At 42.9% G+C, this 21,163-nt stretch overlaps 1 protein-coding gene across 1 annotated transcript in view; it reads left to right on the plus strand.

Annotated features, from left to right (window-relative positions):
* The first annotated feature begins 220 nt into the window (after nucleotides 1-220).
* chd7 (chromodomain helicase DNA binding protein 7) overlaps nucleotides 221-21,163 on the plus strand; it is an 82,185-nt gene continuing 61,242 nt past the window's right edge. Inside the window, 1 exon segment of the mRNA XM_038718884.1 lies at nucleotides 221-616. The gene's annotated coding sequence lies outside the window, so the exon portion shown is untranslated.

The following is a 21,163-nucleotide window of genomic DNA, read 5'->3' on the forward strand; positions in this document are numbered from 1 at the left end:
CTAATGTCTTATCCATTAAAACAAATTAAAAATAAACCGCACAAAAATCCCATTTGAACTGAATTAACGCTCGTGTGTTTTTTTTTTTTTTTTTACCATGCCTCCATGAGAACTGAACGTCACACGGGCACGGCGGGGTCAGTGACCGCGCACGCCGCCTGTTTGTCTGTACGAGAGGTCCTCGGGAGCGCGCCCCCCCCCACACCCCCACCCACCCTCCCCCCTTGGCCGAGGAAGGTGAGCGAGTGTCTGGAGGGGAGGACTCGGGAGCGCGACCAGCCGAGGGATCGATCGGATTAAACTCGATTTGAGTGAAATTAACACAAAGGAGAGAAGAAGCGACGCACACACCAGTCGGCGAGGTCGCGGATGCGAGACACGCCGGAGAAATATTTCATGAAAAACAAACTTGAACTTTTTTTTTTTTCCTCCTCCTCTGCTTTATCTCTCTCTCCGCGTCTGTTTATTTATATTTCAAACGAAAAAGGGACCACGGTGGATTTTTTTTTCTTCTTTTTCTCCTTCTTTCAAAGCGAGCCAGCGGAGATACAAACCCCACTAACGAGGAGTTGATTTGATAAAAAAGAAAAAAGCCCGAAGTGACCGAGCTTGTTGGGTAAGCTGACTGCATTTTTAAATTATTTTTCACCACGAGTGTGATGGTTTCATAGCGACTACTGAATTAAAACCGTCCGGATTCTCTCTTAATAGTAAGTTTTCCGTACTTTTTTCCTCCTCCATCGCGTTTGGACTCTTTAATCCGGCGTACGAGTTTGTGGGGTTTATCATCCCGATTCATTCCGGGCTAACTTGCCTCGACAGACGGTCTTCAAGGCTGCTGGGTTCTCATTTATTTAACGTGTATGACTTATTCCCAGCAGAAAGTCATTGAAGGTCCGCGGGGCTGCCGTCCATGCCGACATGCTAACAATAGCCAAGTTTAGCTTTGCCACCCGCTGCATCGCTCACACACACACACACACACACACTAACACACACAACAGTCCCATTAGTTAGTTGAAAAGTGGAAAATGTCCACGCGCAACACGGAGAAGCCTCTCAGCTCTCTCCCCCTCCTGTGTGACTTTGTGTGATGTGCAGTCATTCAGTTTGTCTTTATTTGTTTTAAAGTAAAGTGCGTTAGCTCCGTTAGCTAATTGTGTTGGAGCTTCCAGGAGACACGAGGTGGCCCGAGCGTAGAGGTGAGTCACTGGCCGACTGAGTGAGCCTCCTCTCGGGGAGGGAGGGAGGGAGGGGGGAGATTCCCAGCGGAGGGTAACGTACTTGGCATTAATCGCCCTCTTTTCGTCCAAGAAGAGAACCGCGTGGGTTGAATTAAAATGTGTCCACATTAAAAGTATATTTCTGCTAATGGATTTAGTTTTTATTTATTCATTGAACTACGGGGGCCGAAGTGTCCGAAGCAGTCGCCAGTTTTATTGGAGAGGAGGGAAGCTAGTGCGATTTTTCCACCACGTTTTTACCCCCGTTTCACCTGTATAATTAAAGAAAAAAAACACTCTCGCCCAGACATAGAGGGTTATGTTGGAGAAGGGAAGGTGTTTTTTTTGTTTGTTTGTTTGTTTGTTTTTTTACTTTAATAAAAATCCGAAATGCAAACGGTCGTTCATCTTTGCTCCGGGACGACGTGCTAAAACGCCGTTGATGGGCTAATTAGCCGCGCTAGCTGCTGCTGCTGCTGCTGGAGGTTTAGCCCCAAGCGGCTAGGACACAGAAGTTCAGCTAGCCTGTTAGCCAGCTCCCTCCTCCTCCTCCTCCTCCTCATTGTGTACAAGCCAAGACCTCTTATCCCCCTCTTCTCCTCCTCCTCCTCCTCCATAACCTGCTCGGGGCGGTTATCACTTGACTCCGCATTACCTCCCGGGCAAGGAAAGTAACTTGAACGCATCATTGTCGAGGTTAAAAGTAACTTTCTTTTTTTAAACGGCCCCTTTTCCGCTTTTTGTTATGAGAGCTTTGTTTGGTAACGTTGTATCCGGCCGGCTTAAGTTCTGCAATGTGCTACTCTTGTTTCTTAAAAACACCTGCCGGTTCTCTTGTATCGTTACGGTAATGCATCTATCCTGCTCTCTGTCTCCCATTGTGTGTTCAGTAAGTCGGTCAACTTGCATAATGGTCACCGTCTCTCTCTCTCGCCCTCACGCAACTTTTGCTTTGCTGTCTCCGAGGGGGAAACAAAACAAGCATGCACACGTTTACTACCCTTTTTATTCAGCCTGACACTTCACTGTACTTGCGCTTGTTAGTTGTTGTTTTTTTATATACATAGCCTCCACCTCCTGTCGGCAGTAGATCCAGGAGTTGCTGCTACCCCCACCACCACCTTGTGTTTGTGAGCCAAGATGGCAGCTAGTCATGTTTAGCGGGGGCCACAGAGGGATAGATAAGAGGCCCCGACCACACACACACACACACAGTACACAACAGATGTTCAGCACTATTTGGCCTCTCTCCCATTTGTCTCTCTTTTCTTGTGGTTAAAAGTTGAGGCACTCCTTCTCAACCTTTAGACAACAAGAGGCAGTTTGAGCTGGAGCTTGGACAAGCTGTTTAAATGTTGTTTTTTTTGCATTTTAAATTAATATATATATATTTTTTAAATGGCTTCATTCAGGCAGATTTGTGGTAGTTTTTTTTTGTTCAAACTCAAGTTGGCTTTTGTGGAAGCGTGTTGGTGACCTTGGAGTTGCTTGTCTTAACTTAAATGGTTTAAAAAATAAAAAATCCAACACAAACAAAACGTATCACGGTATTTTCTAGATGTGCTGAAAATGGTCAAATGTAGTGGAAAAACACTGAAACACTTTCACCATGTTTTTTATATGGGGGGGAAAAAAACAAATTTTGTTTATATAAACATTAAAATTACAGCTCAAACTCATCCTCAGCACTGCTCCATTGAATGTAGTTTATTTCTGTTTACCATTTTTATAATTGCTTCTATTTATATATGTATATTGTCTACTAAGTTGCAGAAGGGAGTTGCAAACTCAATTTCACTCTATAACCTGCTGTATTGTGACAAAAATAAATTACCTACCTACAGCCAATACCTTTATGTAGACATATAAAACCATATCAAATTTGCATTAACATTAAAGCTGTTATACAATCTATTATCAGGAAATGTCCCCATGCACATTTACATGAATACAAATAGTAACTGCAATGAGCCCAACAACTGACACAGAGTCTTGTGTAGGAGTGAAGCGTTTTCTCTGTTGGGACGCTTTTACAACTAATTTGACGATTGCCAGATTTAAAATGAACAATATATGTTGGTCGGGTGACTAAACCTTGTAACGTGTGCACACCTGCTTCATGGAGACTGTTGCTAACTTTGGTTGATGCTGGACCGTATTTACCAAAGCGCGGTAATCAAAATTTGTACCATGGTTTATCATTAAACCGGTAACCGTTTTCATCCGTAGTCAGAGGCAGGACTGCGCAATAAAACGGTAATGATACTGCGATTTAATTTTCCTCAAGTGTCTGATTCAGTTAATTTTGAGTTGTGAACAAATTGGCTCTTAATTTTTCTCTTACCTCTGATTTGGGACGTGATCTACTGTTCAAGTGTTTCAAACCACAATTAACCATCTGGTTTCTTCAACTTTTCACTCAGGAGATAAAAAAAAAAAAAAATCAGTCTTTAAACTTGTTAAAAAGAACAATTATTTTACATTTATCGTGGATAATTATCGATATTGAATGATATGAAACTTCTTATCGTGATTCTTGGCCATATCGCGCAGCACTAGTCAGAGGGCATGGAGGGATAATACAGGCGTTAACATGGGAAACAACAGGAAACGAGCGTCTCAAAATCTAAATGGTGCTTTAAAAGTTACCGGAACAATAACTTTACCTTATAAATTGCTTGTTTGGCCCATTTAACTAAAGCAAATATGTAGTGTTAATGTTAATCCTGTGTGCTCAGTACCAATAAAAACTAATGTAGTTTAGAAGTTTCTCATTTCCCTTTTTCAGTCCAATGTCCAACATGTTGTCGCCGACGTGGCTTCACACAAAGGCTGGGAAAGCCCTGCCGCCTTACGTTGGGGGTTATGATATGGGTTTACACCACATGCGGCGAGGTGACTCATTTCCTACGAAACACAACATTGAAGTTAGGCATTTAATTGAGATTTCACAGAAAGATGCAATTTCAATTTCCAGTGCAATACCCATGCGCCCGTTCTCCACATTTATGATCTTCACCACATTCAAACACTTTGTGATAACCATAAATATTTAACCGTGCCGCTGTCGTTCGTTGGGATAATGAAAGACGCACTTTGTTTGGAACAGGTGTCCGTCAGTGTGTCATGTTTTGTGAATAAGCTCTTCACTGTTCATTTGACCTATGAATCATTAGTGCTATCTATCTGAACATTTCACTTTCTGGTGACCTTTTTTAAGGTTACATGCTGGTTCAGGAAGAGCAAGAAAGATAAAGTTATAATGTAGGAAAAGGGTCCGGATGAGGAGAGGACAAAGGTGAAATAAGCGCGTGTGTGGACAGTCAGTAGTGCCCCTGTTGGCATGCAGAGAGCACTGTGTTGTGCTCTGCTAGTGAAAATGACCATTGTTCACTTCTTTGTCCATCCCGTCTCATTTTTCTCTCTCTGCTTTGTGTATCGACCAACATCCCATGCTGGTTATCTTTTGGACACATTCAAACACAGTGTGTAAATATGTATACCAACTCAAAACTTGAGAAAATAGTTTTTCGCACAGTTAACTTGTGAGTTGTGCTATTGAGTGACAAAATCCCCACAAGTCCGGCCTGCTCACTAGTTTTGTGGCGACTCTTTTTTACGACTTGAGACGAATGTAGCACGTTAGTTTTGGACGTCGCCTTTTCTCTTCCTGCCTTTCGCCCGTATTTCTTCCAAATCTGAATGAAGTTACCCTTTCACATAGGGCTGGGCAATAAAACAATAATGATGATTATCGCAGTATAACTTTCCTCAATATAATAAATGTTCAATATATCAATAAATATTTGGTTTAATTCATTTGAATCACGGACAAATTAGCCTTTAATTTTTCTATAAAAATATTTACTTTACTACTTACTTTTACTTATCATGTTAAACCTGTTTGGCATCAAGTGTTTGTCACATTCTGACCATAAAGAAAAGTTTAACCACACAATTAACCATCTGGTTTCTTTTCACTTAGGAGCAAAAATCAGCCTTTAAACTTTAAAGAAACAATGATTTGACATGTATTGTGATAATTAGCGATATGGAATGATATAAAATGTTTTTATTGTGAACACATTTTTGGCCATTTTCGCCCAGCCCTACTTTCACAACCCTTTTATCCGTTCACGTTTTCACAAAACAAGTCACGTTAAAGGCTGCTACATCTGCGTAGCCATGCGTTTATACTTAGTGCGAGTGTGCCACCAAAATGCTAGTTAGCTGTAGCGTTATAGCGTCCACTGTGGTTACTTTTGGCGGATGAGCAAGCTAACTTTCGGTTTAGCCCTCCGCTAACTTGAATGGCGGTTAAATGTCACACATGCTACTCCTTTAGTCTTTTAAATGTTATCGACCGAATGGATCACTTTCTGATAGTGAATTGAGTCATTTCCTGTGGGTTGTAATCAAAAGTCAAGTAAATTTCACCAGCAATTGCGCTGACATGTTGGCACTAGGGATGCACCGAATGTCGAACTTGAAGCATTAGCACCTACTCACATACTTGGTCCGTTTAGGTGCTGAAGTTTACTAACAAATTTTAAAATTTGTCCAGAGATAAGCAACTGTGTCAGTATTTTGCAGCTCTACTTTGTTTTAGTAAGAACAAGGTGGTATAAGGGTATCATCAAGATACCATGTCACTGTCAAAGTGTCTGTGGTTGCATGAAACCGCCTCAGTACCTCAAAGTAATATATTTTAAGTAAGCAGTACTTTAAGTTAGTTACTGAATATTAAATCCTACTACAAAGGGTGGAATTTCCACCGTGGATGTGGGTGAAATGTACCCAGAACGCCCGAGTTATGAGTCAGTAACCATTGCTGTCGATTTTCAAACAGTAACCTGTGCTCAAAGCACAAATCTGAGGAGCAGCTAGTCCTCTCAGGCCATGCTGCCCTTAACAGCTGATCAGTAGAGCTCTTCACACAGCCTCTCAGCAAGCTCTTCAGCCTGCAGACACTGCCAAGGCAGAAAATGATATTTTCTTAGCTACAGAAAGAAACCCGACCATGTGACTTATATATTTAGTGTTTAAGTTCTGAGGTACAGGCGATTAATGTCCCTTTAAAAGAAAACTTAGTATAGTGCTTCACATATATTAATTGAAAGCTGCAGGCTGATAAACATGTTATTGATTTCAGCTTTTACACGATTTTTAAAGTTGCAAATCCACTTTATCTGTATGCCTTAGGTAGGTCTCTGTTCTTACAATTGAAGGTTAAAGAAATAAGAAAGCACAATGACCGGTGTCGCTGGCTGGTAGCAGGTGCCATGACTTGTTTATCCAGTTAGCAAGCAGTGATGCAAGGTTTTGGGATAATCTAAAACATGGCAGGTGGGGAATGCTCTCTTGGCAGTTGCATTTAAAAGGCCTGCATATTTCACCAACATGACAACTTTCCTGAAGTCACAAAAACATTCCCTGATTATCAAACTTGTATTTTCGGAGGTGGAGGACACGGCCTGTCGGTGTTGTTCCCTGTGCAGGGCAGAAAGCACCTGATGCTGCCGTGCTCCTGCTGGACAGTTCACTGGTGAAAGTCTGGTGTTGGGTATCAGAGCCGGTGTTTGTTAGGGGTGGCCATTTTGTCTCCTGTCATCATGTGTCGTGGATGGCAGCCCTGTTAGCAGACATGAGAAGTGGTGCTGTTTGTTTCCCATCTCTTTCATCTTGCCTTCTATCGCTCCACCCCTCACCCACTCACTCCCCATGCACTCCCTCCCTCCTCTTCTTTCATTCTCACCCTTTCCATCTTTCTCTCTCTCTCTCTCTCCCTCCATCTTTGCCTGCCTGTCTGTTTCCTCCCCCCTCCTCCTCCAGCCCTCATTTCCAGCCAAAAGGTTAGTGGGGGTCTTTAGCACCGTGGTGACATTCAAAACTGAGTGTCATCACTGTCTCTCTCTCTCGCTCTCGCGCTCTCTCTCATCCCTCCCTCCCTCTCACCTGTCTCTCCTGCTGACCCCCCCTCCCTCCTCCCCCTTTCCCTCCCTCCTCCGCACTCGCCTCCCCCATCCCCCCATCCTCCTCCTGCAGCGAGGGCCTTCTGGACCAAGTGCTGTTCCTGGAAGAGAGGCTGGCGTTGATGCAGCTCTGAAGTGTTTGTGTGTGGGCTGTATGTGTGACAGAGGAGACGGCCTGTCAAGTACATCTCTGACCCATATGTGTGCGTGCCTTGAAATCTGTCCTCCTGACCTCTCCCGGGATCCTTCAGCTCTCGTTCGCCATCTATCTAACCTCACTGCTGCTGGGGGAAAACAAATAAACAAAACTAAAACCTAGAGCGCTTCCCTGGGAATATGTGGGAGTTTTTGTGTCATTGTCGCCGCTGCCGATTCCCTCAAAGCCACGAAAATCTCATCAGTTTCCCGGCACGCGCTGTTGTTTAATGGCGCCGTTGTGGCATCCATGCATCCTTCCACCTCTCCTCTATCACCATCTTTCCTCCTTGACTCACACGGCTGATGAAAGGTTAAGTGCTGCTTGCTTCGTGGAATCAACATCCAGCTAGGCAGACGGAGATGGTCGGAGAGCGGCGAGGTTTATAAGTAAAGAGCACTGTTCACCACAAGAAAGAGAAGCTGTATGTATCTCTAGAAATGTCCATTAAACATGTCCCTATCACACATGATATTGATGGTTAATGCTGGTCATTATTTGTTGCACTCTGATGACTCAAAACGCCAGCAGCTGGATTTTTACCCTGCCGACAAATGCCACTCAGCCACGGTTATAAAAAGAAGCTTGCTTAGGAGATCAAACCCACAACGAAAGCACTTTTGATCCTGTAGAGCGAATTGACTCTGGGAAGAAAGAAGAAAATAGGGGGGTGTATGCATCCCGGGGGAGAAGTTACCCCACAGCTTTATAGGACGGACGCTGGAAGTTAATTGGTTGTTAGCAGGCAGGCGGGGCAGGGAGGGGAACCGGCCAATCTCTGGGGACACAGAACGGACCTGCCTATCCCATTGGTCTAAAAGGGCATGTCAATAGCAGTGATTGATTAGGCAGGTGTGGGGGTAGCCTTGTCTATACTCTGTGTGTGCGCGCTCTTGCTTAAAGGGATATTTTAGTCAGTATTGTGGGAAATTCATTGTGAAAACCCTGTTCTTTGGAAGCTCATGTCTTAGTCACATTTTGCATAAAAATGAAAATCAGAAAAGTACGGCCTGTGATGTTCTTGTATCTCAAATGTTTCCAAAGCTTCGTCATCATACTTTCTCTGCGCATAGATGATAAATCTAAACAGCCCAAAACCCCAGCGGTGGGGGTTTCTGAACAGTCGGAAGAGACTCCCGGCTAGCAACAAATCCTGTAGTTCTCTTTAAAAGCAATACCCTCTTTGAAAGTTTGAAAAGAGTTGCAGGGGTTTCCCCCCCCAAAAGCCTGTAGTGTGCCACAGTGATGGCTCATTTGCATCACTGAGCACAACCGTTTCCCCCCCCTCACCTGGAACTGTCTGATGGGGATGAGATCTTTTTAAATGAATCAAAGGACGCGCAGCTCTGTCGCCAGCGAGCCACGCAGTCTGAGGGGAGAGGTGACCTTTTTAAGAGAAGATGCGCCACTTAAAGAATCCTCATAACAAGTATAACGGGTGGGGGAAAAACGCTTTGTAAACCACATTTTGGGGCAAAGTCATAAAACATCTTCAGTGTTTTATTTTACCCGATTTCACTGCTGATTCTTCACATGCAGTCTTGGTGACATTGAAAGTGCAGTTATTGCTCTATTCCCATTCATTTAGAAAGCCTCTCGGTCTTCACAGTTTGAAAAGATGGCTGCCGATGACTTGCCTATAAGCACTTTGGTGTACCTGACATCATGACCTCCCTTCTGACAAGAGTTAAGTGTCAGTCAGATGCTACAGCAGACTCATAAATGAGTCAGACAGAGGTTGAACGTATCTCATGTATGAATGGCGTTTAGGTGTATAGATGTAGTGTTTAGCTCAGAACAGAAACCCATTGGATTTTCCAGCAGTTACGTCATTCACTGACTGTTGATTAAACCAAATACTGACAGTGAATTCTTAGAGCCAAAGTGCATCAAACATGGAGCTGCGTAGATCTGGTAAAGAGGCGTCACTCTGACGAAACTAATACTTTGAAGACACCAGCTTTCTAAGGTTAAAGTTATTCCGTTTCTCTTTGTGTCTTGTGTATTTCTCATGATTTGCCCTTTCCAAATTATTGTTCGAACGTTTTTGGGATCATGTATCTCCTAGTGACCTCTTTCAGTAGATGGTGCCAGTTCTTTCAGCAGAGGTCACCTCTGTGTTTTTGCACCGTGTTGAGGAAAGTGTTGTTACTGTTTGAGGCCGTCACCTTGGCAGATGTGCATCATTCCTGAGAGCTTTTCTCTGCTCTCCTCGTCATCACCACTACACATCCATGGCTAGGTAGCTCTACTTAACACTATATTGAACCCTGTCTCTCTTCGAAACAAGCAACTCAAATACTGCTTCCCATCCTGCATGGGATGGGGCTGATGTAGGCTTCATCCACACTACTACATTTTTGTTTAAAAAGTGTTTTAGCTGCGTTTCAGTGTGGATCTTTGTCTATATCAAAACGACTAAAAACGCACATCTAGTAGCCGTTAAAGTACACTAGGCATGCGTGTGAAGCAGATTGTCTACTCCGCAGTTGCAGAAGATTTAGCGAAATCAGAAAGTTTATAGCAATAGAGAAGAACCACACCGGAGATGACGAGGTGGATCAGGTGCTGAGTGGAACACTGGAGTACAACGCGACTGTGGCGGCGGAAAACGGACCGGGAGTCATCGCAAAGCATTGGATTATATTCTCAGAAAGTATGAAAGATATTACACGTGTCCATTAACAGTAAATGGACACATGTAATTTACTTTACCGGACTCTCTTGGGCCTCGGACCCCCCCCCCCCCCCCCCCCCACCGTAGTCGCTTCAAAGCCTGTGGGAAACACTTGAGTAAAAATGCACATTCTGACTTTTTTAATTTATGCAATGGGGCAAAAAAAAGGCAAAAAAGGCAAAATAAATGGGGGGGTGAAAAAGCGTCATCGGTGCATCCCTAGTCTGGACGGGAGGTGCAAATGTAGCGAAAACATAGCAGCGCGTATGTAGCCTTAATCCCCCCCCCCCCCCCCCCCCAAACACTCAATGTCATCATCACATACACGGCCGCATCCCTCACCTTGAAACCGATCCAGGTGACTTTCAAACACTGCACTCACTTTCAGAGACCCTATAACGGGTTCTTTAGCTCATGCACACACACCACCCACCTACTACCCCCCCCCCCCCCCCCCCCCGCCTGTCTCTTGGCCTCCATGTCCTCTGGGATCAGACTGGGAGCCGGCCAGTGGTTTTTCCTACCACATGGTAAAGGCAGGGAACAGATTGGATAAACACAGCCCTTTCCTGCTGACCCCCCCCCCCCCCCCCCCCCCCCTCCCCGAGACACACATGCACACTGCGCGCACACACACTGTCCATTAACGAAGCAGCCGTGCGTAAAATAACCAGATTTTCTCTAGCTTCACTGCTTCTCTTTCTTCTCTCGCTTTCTTGATCTCTCTCTCTCTATCTCTCTCTCTCTTTTTCTCCCCCTACTCTTCTCTCTCTTCCTTCCTTCCTTCCTTCCGGGCCTCAAATCCCAGCCCCAAACACACGGCCCTGCCTGCATCCCCTCACTTGAGCGTAATTACACACACAGCTAGCCAGCTCCTGCACGCTGTCCTCCATTTGGGAACAAAGGTATAAATTATAGCGACTTAGATCCTAGTGGTAATGGGAGGTGGGTGGGTGCGCACGTGTTCTCCAGAGGAAGAGGGAGATCACTCGCTACTTCAGGTGTCTAGTTAGGTTGTGTCGACTAAGCTTTTGGTGCAGCTTGTTTCTTTGGCTGTTTGTCTGTGTCTCAGTGGGGAAAAAATGGTGTTGTTGACATGGCAGATATTTCCTGTAGTAAAGCCTGGAGGCTACAGACGGTTTAGCTGCCAAACTTTCAGCAGCACAGACAGGACTTCATTGAGCCGCTGTTTGCTTCCTTTCACCCCACAGCAACGCCGCATACATGGTGATTTGGAGGTGGTAGGTCGAGTATGATGATTCACATTCGTCAGGACTAATAAAATCATTTTTCTTAAATGAAACTTAATAAGGAGCTCTCTCAGATCTATAGAAGAGGACCGCCACATGCAAATTGTTCACAAGATAATGAAGAAATTGAAATTAACACAGGAACTGTTTTTGAGAAGGAAGAAGTTATTCACACCAGATAACATCACTGACTAAAACTGCTTCACGCTCACAGAAGTACTGCTTAGAAACTTGGAGACTCTTGTGGGTACATGGTCACCTGCACCATCACCGACATATTCGTACAATTTAGGCGTGTACCGGTACACGAATCTCGCCGTTCGGTACATTTTCAATACAGCACAGGAAACAGCATTTTTTCCAATCCTTTTGTATTTTTATTAAAATATTCTGTACCGTGCAAATAACACTTAGGCCAGTCCGCCTACACTTGTACGCTACTGTGCATGTCGCTGTTTACTTTGCAACGACTCGCGGTCTGTTTTCCGCCGCCATACTCCTGTGTTACATTCTCTCACACACAAAAAAAAAACAACTTCATCAGCATTTCTTCACCAAATCTTCTGCAACGGAATAGACTATCTGCTTCATGTTTACACCGGCACGCCCAGTGTGTAGCCCTGGTTCAGATATTATCTATTCATTTGAAACTAGTAACTTTTTCCATTTTACTAGTATCTGTTATCTCTTACTAGTAAGAATAAAAATGTTACCATCAACAAGCTATTTTACTAGAAACCACAGGAAGTTGAATGAAAATGTTACTAGTAATAAATAAATGGATTATATCTGAACTACAGAGCCCCATAGATTTCAATGGAAAATGTGCAATTAGTCACAAGTAACTATTTGAACGGTTACTAGTGACTAATATAAGTAGGCTACTATTAGCTTTTAAATAGCGGCAAGTACGTTTTTAAGGAATAAATGTTAAAACGGCTTGCCATAATCAAAATTTAAAAAAAATCATAAATCAATAATTATCAGGATAAATGTCAAATCATTATTTATTTATTTTTTAAGTTTAACGGCTGAGTTTGCTCCTGAGTGAGAGTTGAAGAAACCAGATGGTTAACGGTCGTTGGTCAGAAAAACACTTCATGGCAGAACATTCAAAACAAATATGCACAAATTAATTCTAGTAAAATGTTTTTAGCCCCTTTTCCACAACAAAATATCTTTAATAGAGAAAGTATTATTTTATTGCTCAGCCCTAACACAACTGACTAAAGCTTAGTGCGCACTAAAGGAGTTTTTGCCCGATTTGCCGGTCGGCGAGCTCGGCTCACCGCAAAACTTTTTTTACTCACCTCCAGCTCTCTCTGTAGCTCAGACGAGCTCTGCTACCTGCGTTTGTTAATCCATTCATTTGCTAATCCATCCTTTCACCCAGATTGTTTGTCTTTATAATTTCTATCTTTATAACAACAAACAAAAGCTGTTTGGTGTGCAGGTTCTCATCATTTCCCGTTTCACATTTCACGTGTTTTCTTGAGAAAAAAGTGGTTTGGAGACCAGCGTCGTGTGACACAGTCAATGTCAGCTCGTGTAGTGTGGCCCTGTCACCAATCAGTCACATAGTGTGAACGCCACAACGACTTCAAGACCGCCGTCATACGGCAAGTTGTGTAGTGTTAACGGCACGGTGATCAGCTAACGCTGAAAGTCATGTAGTCTGCACGAGCTCTAAAAATGCATGCTCTTTTACCATATCCATAAATCGCCTTTTCTCTGATGTATGGTCTCAAATCTACAGTGAAACTTCTCAGTACTGTGATCATCTCTTCTGTACTTTCCACATGTGTGTTCATCAAGTGCAAGTTTATGTATCTGTTAAAATATGACAAGAACTTTTTGATAGTGTTGGGCATTGATTAAATGAAGGCCCATTTCTTATGCACTTCAAGGAACGACTGTAATACTGCTGGCTGGCAGAAATGGCGTTCTGTTGCAGTAACTTGGCGGTGTTTTTCTGTGGTTTCAGCTCTGCTAAATGGATGACCCTGATAATTGTGGTTTGACAGAGCTGCACAGTTGGTGTAAATTCTTGAGCCTAGCTGGTGATCGCCAGTTCATTTATCAAGTCTGCTGAAAGTACATGTGTTAAACCCACTCAGTGATTACTTATGGCTTCAGGTGAAGTGGAACTGTTAATTATATTGTTGGACTCTCACACTCTTGCCTCCAGCAGTCACACAACACTTTATATATTTCTTGTCGCTTGGTTTATACTGGATAATAAACATGTCAGCCGCTTCAAGGTCAAAGTCCTGATAAAGTAGCTCAGGTTTTATTTTGGGACATAGTTTGCTTGGGGTTACAACACACAAGAAAAGCTAAGGAAAGGCCTCCCGTCTTGAAACCATCTCACTTGTCAGTTTTTTTCCCCCCAGGAATTTCCAGTAGCCAACGTTGGCATTAGATTGCGTCAATATACAGGACAGTTAGCATGACCACATTACTGCTGTCTCTCAGAGCTGCAATGAGTCAGTTGTTTGACCAGGATGAGTCTGTTCAATGTTTTTTGAAAATTGATCTATTATCACTTTTTAAAGCGACTGTTTTTAGGCTCAAATGTGCTTTAATTGGTCTTATAAATAAGTGGAATATTTTATTTTATAGTTTTGGACTGATGGTCAGACTAAGCAAGACATTTAAAGACGTCGCCTTGTGCTTTAGGTTTTGTTTTATGGATCAAATGATTGATCGATTAACAGTCAGCAGATGAGTCGTTAGTTACATCCCTTCGGTCTTCCCTTCTTGTATTCCTCCAGCATTTAGTGTTATGACATTTTATTCCATCTTGCTTTGACATTTATCTAAACATGTACAAGTTCACCCAAAGCTTGTATCGCAGTACGCCTTGAAACAACAATCTGCAAGTGTCTGTTTCAGATAAACGGTCTGATAGTTGCCACTTTTCCCCTTATCACGCATTCTTTTCCATTCAACATAACTATTTCACTTTCACGTGGAGTCTGTGGAGCCATTATGACTACTTTTATATTTCAATAGAATAGAGGGTATTGGCATTTGCACAGATACATTAAAATTCTTGTGCATATCTCAGTCATCCTTAAAAAGGTAAACAAATACAGTAAGTATAAAATAAAACAAAGTATATATACATACTTGTAAATACTTATTGCATGTTATATATTTCACATGTTGGAGGTGAATTTGTGGTATCATGACAGCATAAATCACTAATATGTGCTACGTTACTCAGCATTGGGTAATCCACTTAATGGTGTGAAAAAGCAGTGTTGGTGCACCACTAATAATAGAGAAGTGGAACAGCTATCTCGCAGCAGGGCGATGGACTTTATCTTTTCTATTTCATTGAGCTTGAGCGTGAACATGCTTTCACCTCTGAAAACGCAGATAAACATCAGCGTGAGCTTGTGAAACCACATGAGTGAACACAACTTCTCAGTTGTGCCACTATAATTTCTTTGTCTGTCACTGGGTACTTCTCTGATATTGTGCAGGACTGTAGGTCTGAGGGCCTGTTGTGCTGCGTAAACCACCTAATGCTGAAGGTAAAAGAGACAGGTGGACTATTTGTGAGGCTGTTATCAATAAATCTGTTGATTTATTTTCTTGATTTTTTTTTTTTTTTTTTTTTTTTTTTTTACATGTCAGGGGAAAAAAATCACAATTTCTCAAAACCCAAGTTGAAATATTCAAATTCTTTTTTGCCCGATTAAAGAGTCCAAAACCAATACATAAAGAAATCCAGAAAATATTTGCACTGAATTTTAATTTATGGCATTTTTGCATGAAAGAAGTTCTCAAACGCTTAATAAAGTATCAAAATAGTTGCTGATTAACTTTCCTGCACCAAACTAATTGATTATTTGACCAATTGTTTCAGCTCCAATGTGGAATTCAAATTGTGTGTGTGTTTGTCAGAAAAAGTGCTTAATTCAGTTGAGTGAGTCTGAGTGCATGCTAATGTTTGGATGTGGGTGTGTTTCCACAGGTACCAGTGAGAAAATAACATGAAATCTTGCGTGAAGCCTTCTCGGATGCCAAGAGACAACACAGCCCTTTCATGTTTTTATCAGTTAAAAGGAAGTTGTTGTTTTTTCCAACTTGGAAAGTTATGAAGGCAGGAATGGTTTTCTCCCTCATCTTGATGCTTGTGAAAGGGGACAGTACCTGGTGTATTTGATTGGCAAGCGCTGTCACGGTGACGTTTATGGCTGAAACGATTAATCGATTAAAATCGATTTTAATAAAATCCATCAACACAAATTCTTTGATGCTTCGTTTAATCCAGTTAACTTTTCAGCAGCACAGTGTTTCGCAGGGACGTTTATTACTGTCGCACATCGCGCTTACACTGTGAACACGACGTGATTAAGTGCAGGAAGAGATAGAAAACAGAGGGACAAAGAAGAAAGTGTCCAAAGTCTGGGATTATCTCAAGCTAAAGAAAACAACAACTCTGTAATGTTACCGTAAAACGAAAGTTATGTCGCCTCGGCAACAGCATGACGGCGCCTTATCAGAAAGTAACCAAACAGCAACTTTAGCATTTAACTGAAATCATGATTGATTGTTGAGTTGAAGCCAAAGTAAGCCGCAGACCTCAGCTGAAAATGTGCACACGTGCGTTTGTTGTTCTTTTTGGGCCGTGAGTTGTGACCTCACAGTCAGGAGTTAACTGGGTGTCGGGGAGCTGCACCTTTTAACTCAACTCCAGCTCTCTCTGTAGCTCAGACGATCCCTGCTACCTATAATTGCCATCTTTATAATAACAAAACAGCTGTTTCGTGTGCAGGATGGCTCATTTCCTGTTTCACATTTCACGTGTGTTTTCTTGACAAAACCTGGTTTGGAGACCAATGTCACCACCACCGCCAGGCAAAATCTTCTAAACGATGCATCGTGAATCGTTGAAATCTATAGAAGCTTCGAATACTAAAATCATTGTTGGCTGCAGCCCTAGTGAAGTTATTTAGGGTTTCTCAACAGCCAAAACACGTGATATTAGTGGCAAATTACTTGATCTGTCCTGATTTTTAGTTCTTTACAAATACACTTTATTGTTAGTTCATTAGTAGACGACAAAAATGACAGATTTTTTTAAAACCGTTTTAAAACAAATGGAATAATACTTGTTATTATGATGGTTACCAGAGAGCCTGAGATGCGGGAGTTTGGTGCGGTGGGTGAGGTGGGGAGGCGAGGAGCATTTGCATTTAGGGCACTACACACTGGCGATGCCAGTGTTACACTTAACATGCGGCAAGATTGGGTCCAAGAAATATGCGTCTGCTCCCGAGTCCACTAAGGCGAGCCAGGGGCCAGGGAATTCAGCATAGCGGGGCCTCGATTGCATTCTAGGTCAGGGGATTAGTGAAGAGGAAACTTTGCTCACCAGAACCCCCACTGCTCTTGGCGAGCCTCTTCTTTTGTTCGGAGGGGACAGGTGGCGAAGACGTGACCTGCTTGGCCGCAGAAAATGCTCCCCCCCCCGGCTTTCATCCTCTGTAGAAGTTCGGCCTGCGAGAGGCGGACCCGGCCCCTCAGCACTGGCTCCTCTCCCAGTGGAGTCTCGGAGCTGGTGAAGGCTGGGGAAACTGGGGGAGCATCTGATCCTACTCTTGTGAGAGGTGGAGAGTTCACTGGTCCATAGAGCTGATTTTCAATATTGCAGTTGTCGTAACAACCTTAGCCAGCGCTTCATGTTCCCAGGTGACGGCTTTACTGGTTTTGGGCTCATGGTTCAGTACATTTTCAGTCCAGCAGGGAAGACAAAATGTTGAAAATTATATTTTTGTCATTTATGAAAAAATGTAAACATTCAAAGCTCATCGGCTGTAATTCTTAATTAAAATTATTGCATGTTGTCGTTAAGAGGTGATGATGACACAGTGGATAATGCCTTTGATGTGAGAGACCTGGGTTCAAATCCACTATGAGACACCAATGTGTCCCTGAGCAAGACACTTAACCCCTAGTTGCTCCAGAGGCATATATAGCAATTACAAGTTGCTTTGGATAAAAGCGTCCACGTAAATTAATAAAAATAAAATGAAGAAAAGTCTGTAATGCTCCATTGTACGACTGACCTGTTAATTCTTGAACAGCTGCAGCTTGCGCTGGTCTAAACATTTCCCAGGAAAAGGTGAGCAGTGAAGTTTAGCAGTAAATGTACAGTGTTGGTTATAGTCTGTCAGTGAATAAAGGCTACAGGCTGCCTATGCTGAGGGTGTCCACTACAATACAGCATCTCTGGATCACTTCAGGAGAAGGTGGAGAGCCTGTATTTTTGACAGTTTTGAAAGGCACAGCTATGGGATTTCTAAATATATACCGTGATACCTCCCAAGCCTAGTTGCACTATTAATATAATTTCAATTCCATGCGTGCAGGATATCATGGACTTATTTTGCAAGTAATTGTCTGGGTCACAGTGCGAACTGAACATCCTGTACCCAAAGGTTCGGGGTGGATACATGTACCATTACACCCCTAACGGATGTGGGCTTACCTCCTCTAGACTCCTCACCGTGTGTGCGTGTGTGTGTGTGTTGTGGCAGGGGGATGGTGGTGAGCTAAATGCCCCGTCCTTTGATGAGATTTGGTGTCTAAAGTGGCACGCTGACAATTCACCCAATTCCGTGTGTGTGTTCGCTGTGAGGCGAAATGATACAGAAAGTTAAAGAAAACAGAGCTGAGGAGAGCAGAAGGCCTGTCTTTTCCATGAAAGGTGGCTTCACTCAGGAATAGAGGAATGAAAAACACGAGAGAGAGAGAGAGAGAGAGGGAGGATAAAAGAGACGAAGAGAAGTGAAGTGCAGAGGAAATGTGTCCAGCTCTGTCCAGGGTGCAGTTGAGTTTAATCTTACGGGAGACTAATGTCTCAAGTCCAGACAAAATACAAGGAGGACAAGTGGTGGAAAGAATCTCTTGCCTTCCTACTGAAACTAGAGCTGCAATCTGATGAAAGCCCTGAGGCTGCTACACACAGAGTAGCCAGCGGTGCTTATACAGCTACATATATTCTCTAATGCAGAATTCACGGCCTAATGTGGTGTGCATCTGACTGAGTTGACAGGAAATCGGTTGCCTTTGTAGTAGCTTGCTGCAAAGGAAGTGAAATAATACTCAATTACACTCACCTACCACACACACACACACACACACACACGTGCGCGCACACGCTCACATGCAAAAGATCTGACTTCCTGTAGTGATTGAAATGCACGGGAAGTGATGTAACTCTAGCGTGCTGGCTGCAGTTCACACTTCTGTGGTCTAGTAGCCAAACAAGTTCTGTAATGGCAACAGCTGCAGCGCCGCTTTACCTGCGAAGAGGCCGTTAGTTTTAAGTTGGGTTGATGTAAGAGAACGTTTGCATGAGCTCTATAGAGATAAATCATAATCACAGTAGAGCTGAAAGCGATGTTTTATGTTAAATAAAACTGTTGATTGTACTTCGATACCAGGATTGTAGCCTTTTAACTATATTTAATATATAAAATAGTTTAATGTAGTTATACTTCTGTTTTCTCTCTCAATTGTGGCGAAATAAAGATTGCGTCTGCAATCCAAAGCTACCCTTTGATTGGATGCCGCCAGTCTCTCTGCTGATCCAGATGTGTCATGAATTCAATAATAACCCTTTTTTAAAATTTCATATGTTGTGATGAGTCCAAATGTTGTCTGATCTGGTGGTGTGTTCATGCTCTAGATGTACAGAAGCAATTAGTGATTTTAATTGGTGACAACATTTCATTAAACGTTGCTCCGCGGCTGCAGCTCTGGCTCTTTAGGTGCCCTCCACGCTTACTGCGTTTTCGTTTTAAAACGGAGACCTGGTGTGTAGATACGGACCTTATTCAACCAACTGCTGTGGAGAATACAGATGTGACATCCATGTTAGCCACTGAGCCATTAGCACTCAGGTTGTAGTGCCTTTCCATACATAGAATCACTGCTTAGACAACAGAGCCACTGTAGAGGCGTTATAAATTACAGAGTACAGATGACTGTGGAGGGTGTGCCTTGCCTGTTGCTGACCATAATAATGTGAAAATTTGAGCAGCACCTGTCTTCCTGTCTGTGTTGGAAGCTTGTTTATGGTTCATAGACATGCAGGAAAGGGCTTGTTAACGGCTATTTACACAACAAGAGTCAATGCTCCCATCAGGCATTGTGGAAGCTCCCTGAAGGAAGGCTGTTTTACTGTAGCCCTGTGTCATGCTAATGTTGGCTTACTACTTCTGATTGGCTGGAAACTCGACATTAAGCAGTATTTTGATAGTGATGGAGTAGAGAAAATGTTGCTTAAAGTGCTAAATTTCTTACAGTTCATTCAGATGATTACAAGAATATCAGTTAAACTGGTCTTTTCTGTAACCTTTAGACATTGTGGAACAACTCAAGCTTTTATAGCAGGGAGTTTTTTGTTGTTTGCAGCGCATAAACCTCCCCCACCTCCTCCCTGTCCCGGTCTCCGATCTGGCCTACACACACTTGTTCATGCATGCTTAGATCTACCTACCTTCACCCTTTCACTTAGTGCAGACTCGGGTGTTGCATTGTTTCTGATTTCAACACGCACACGGCTACTTTAATAATGATAAAGTAGGCTGGTTGTGTGCATGTTCATTTAACGTTTATACTCGGAGATCAACACAGAGGCTAAAGAAGTAGCACCTTTTGTCTTCAAACATCTGCCAGGACTCGCTGAGTGGTTAGTCAGCCAGACGGCAGAATGGCTTGCTAACCAAGTAGCTAACAACTGACTGACTGGTGTCCGGCAAAGCTCTCTGGCCTGTGGGCTGGCTGATTTCTGGCTGGCTGGATGGCAGCTGTTGCTGTTCAAACAGAGTTGCATCTGCTGGGCCCTTTGTTCTAACACACACACACTCTCTCTCAATGACTCTGAGTCTGTGTTGGAAAAGAAAGAAGTTCTTTTGTTTGGTTGTAAAATGACGGTGGGGGAGGGTTTGGGCAGTGCTAATGTGAAGTGTGGGTTTCTGGGTGTGTAAATGTGAAGCTTTTTTTCTTCTTCAATGGGTGAATGTTTTTTTTTTTTCAAGGGTGGATACAACTGATTTACTTGCGTAACATGCAAGTTGGTCTGATGCACCCTCTCTAAAGAGGGCTGAGTGAGGCTTCAGGTATACTATATACTTGTAATTTCTTGGCCAGTATTGCCAAAACTGGGGCAACTGAGACTTGTATGGGGGGGAAAGTCTACATGGTTAAAATCTAAAGTCTTATTTACTATTACCAAGCATAACCACAAACTTATGGACTATGTACATGTCGGTGCAAACATGACTTAACTAGCCACAGCTTTGCTTGACTGGGTGAACTAAAGTAAGACTTTTTAGAAATAACCAATGACATTTAAAAATTATGTAGTGTGACGGTGTATGGTAATAATGACAAACTGCTGGTTAGTCACATCTGATAATGTAATAGGTTTGCTACTACATTACTACCACTGACTTTTTTTAGCTGATAACTTTGACTTGAGCTCACCACTAATACTGCTGAGGTAAATCTACATGTTCCATGTACATCAACAGAACAGTGTTGTGCTGCTCCAACAATATGCCATGCTATATTTTGTGCAGAAAAACTGCTTCATTCCCTTTTATTCACACAATGCTGTCAAAGTAACAGTAAAAGCTGCATGTTTCAGCTCATTGGTTGCAGATGTTGTTTGATGAATGAGCAGACGTGGTTATTCGAGGGAAGTTAATGTGTTCAGGTGTAGAAAACGGTCTTCAATGAGCTTTCTAATGACGTTCAACCAGCTTTCAAAACAGCACTTCAGCATTTGAATCAAACAGCAGCCTCCTGGTCTCGCGTGT

Source organism: Micropterus salmoides, unplaced genomic scaffold (assembly GCF_014851395.1).
Source record: "Micropterus salmoides isolate LMB-PRFRI ecotype aquatic unplaced genomic scaffold, ASM1485139v1 Ms_hic_scaffold_14, whole genome shotgun sequence".
Classification (NCBI taxonomy): domain Eukaryota; kingdom Metazoa; phylum Chordata; class Actinopteri; order Centrarchiformes; family Centrarchidae; genus Micropterus; species Micropterus salmoides.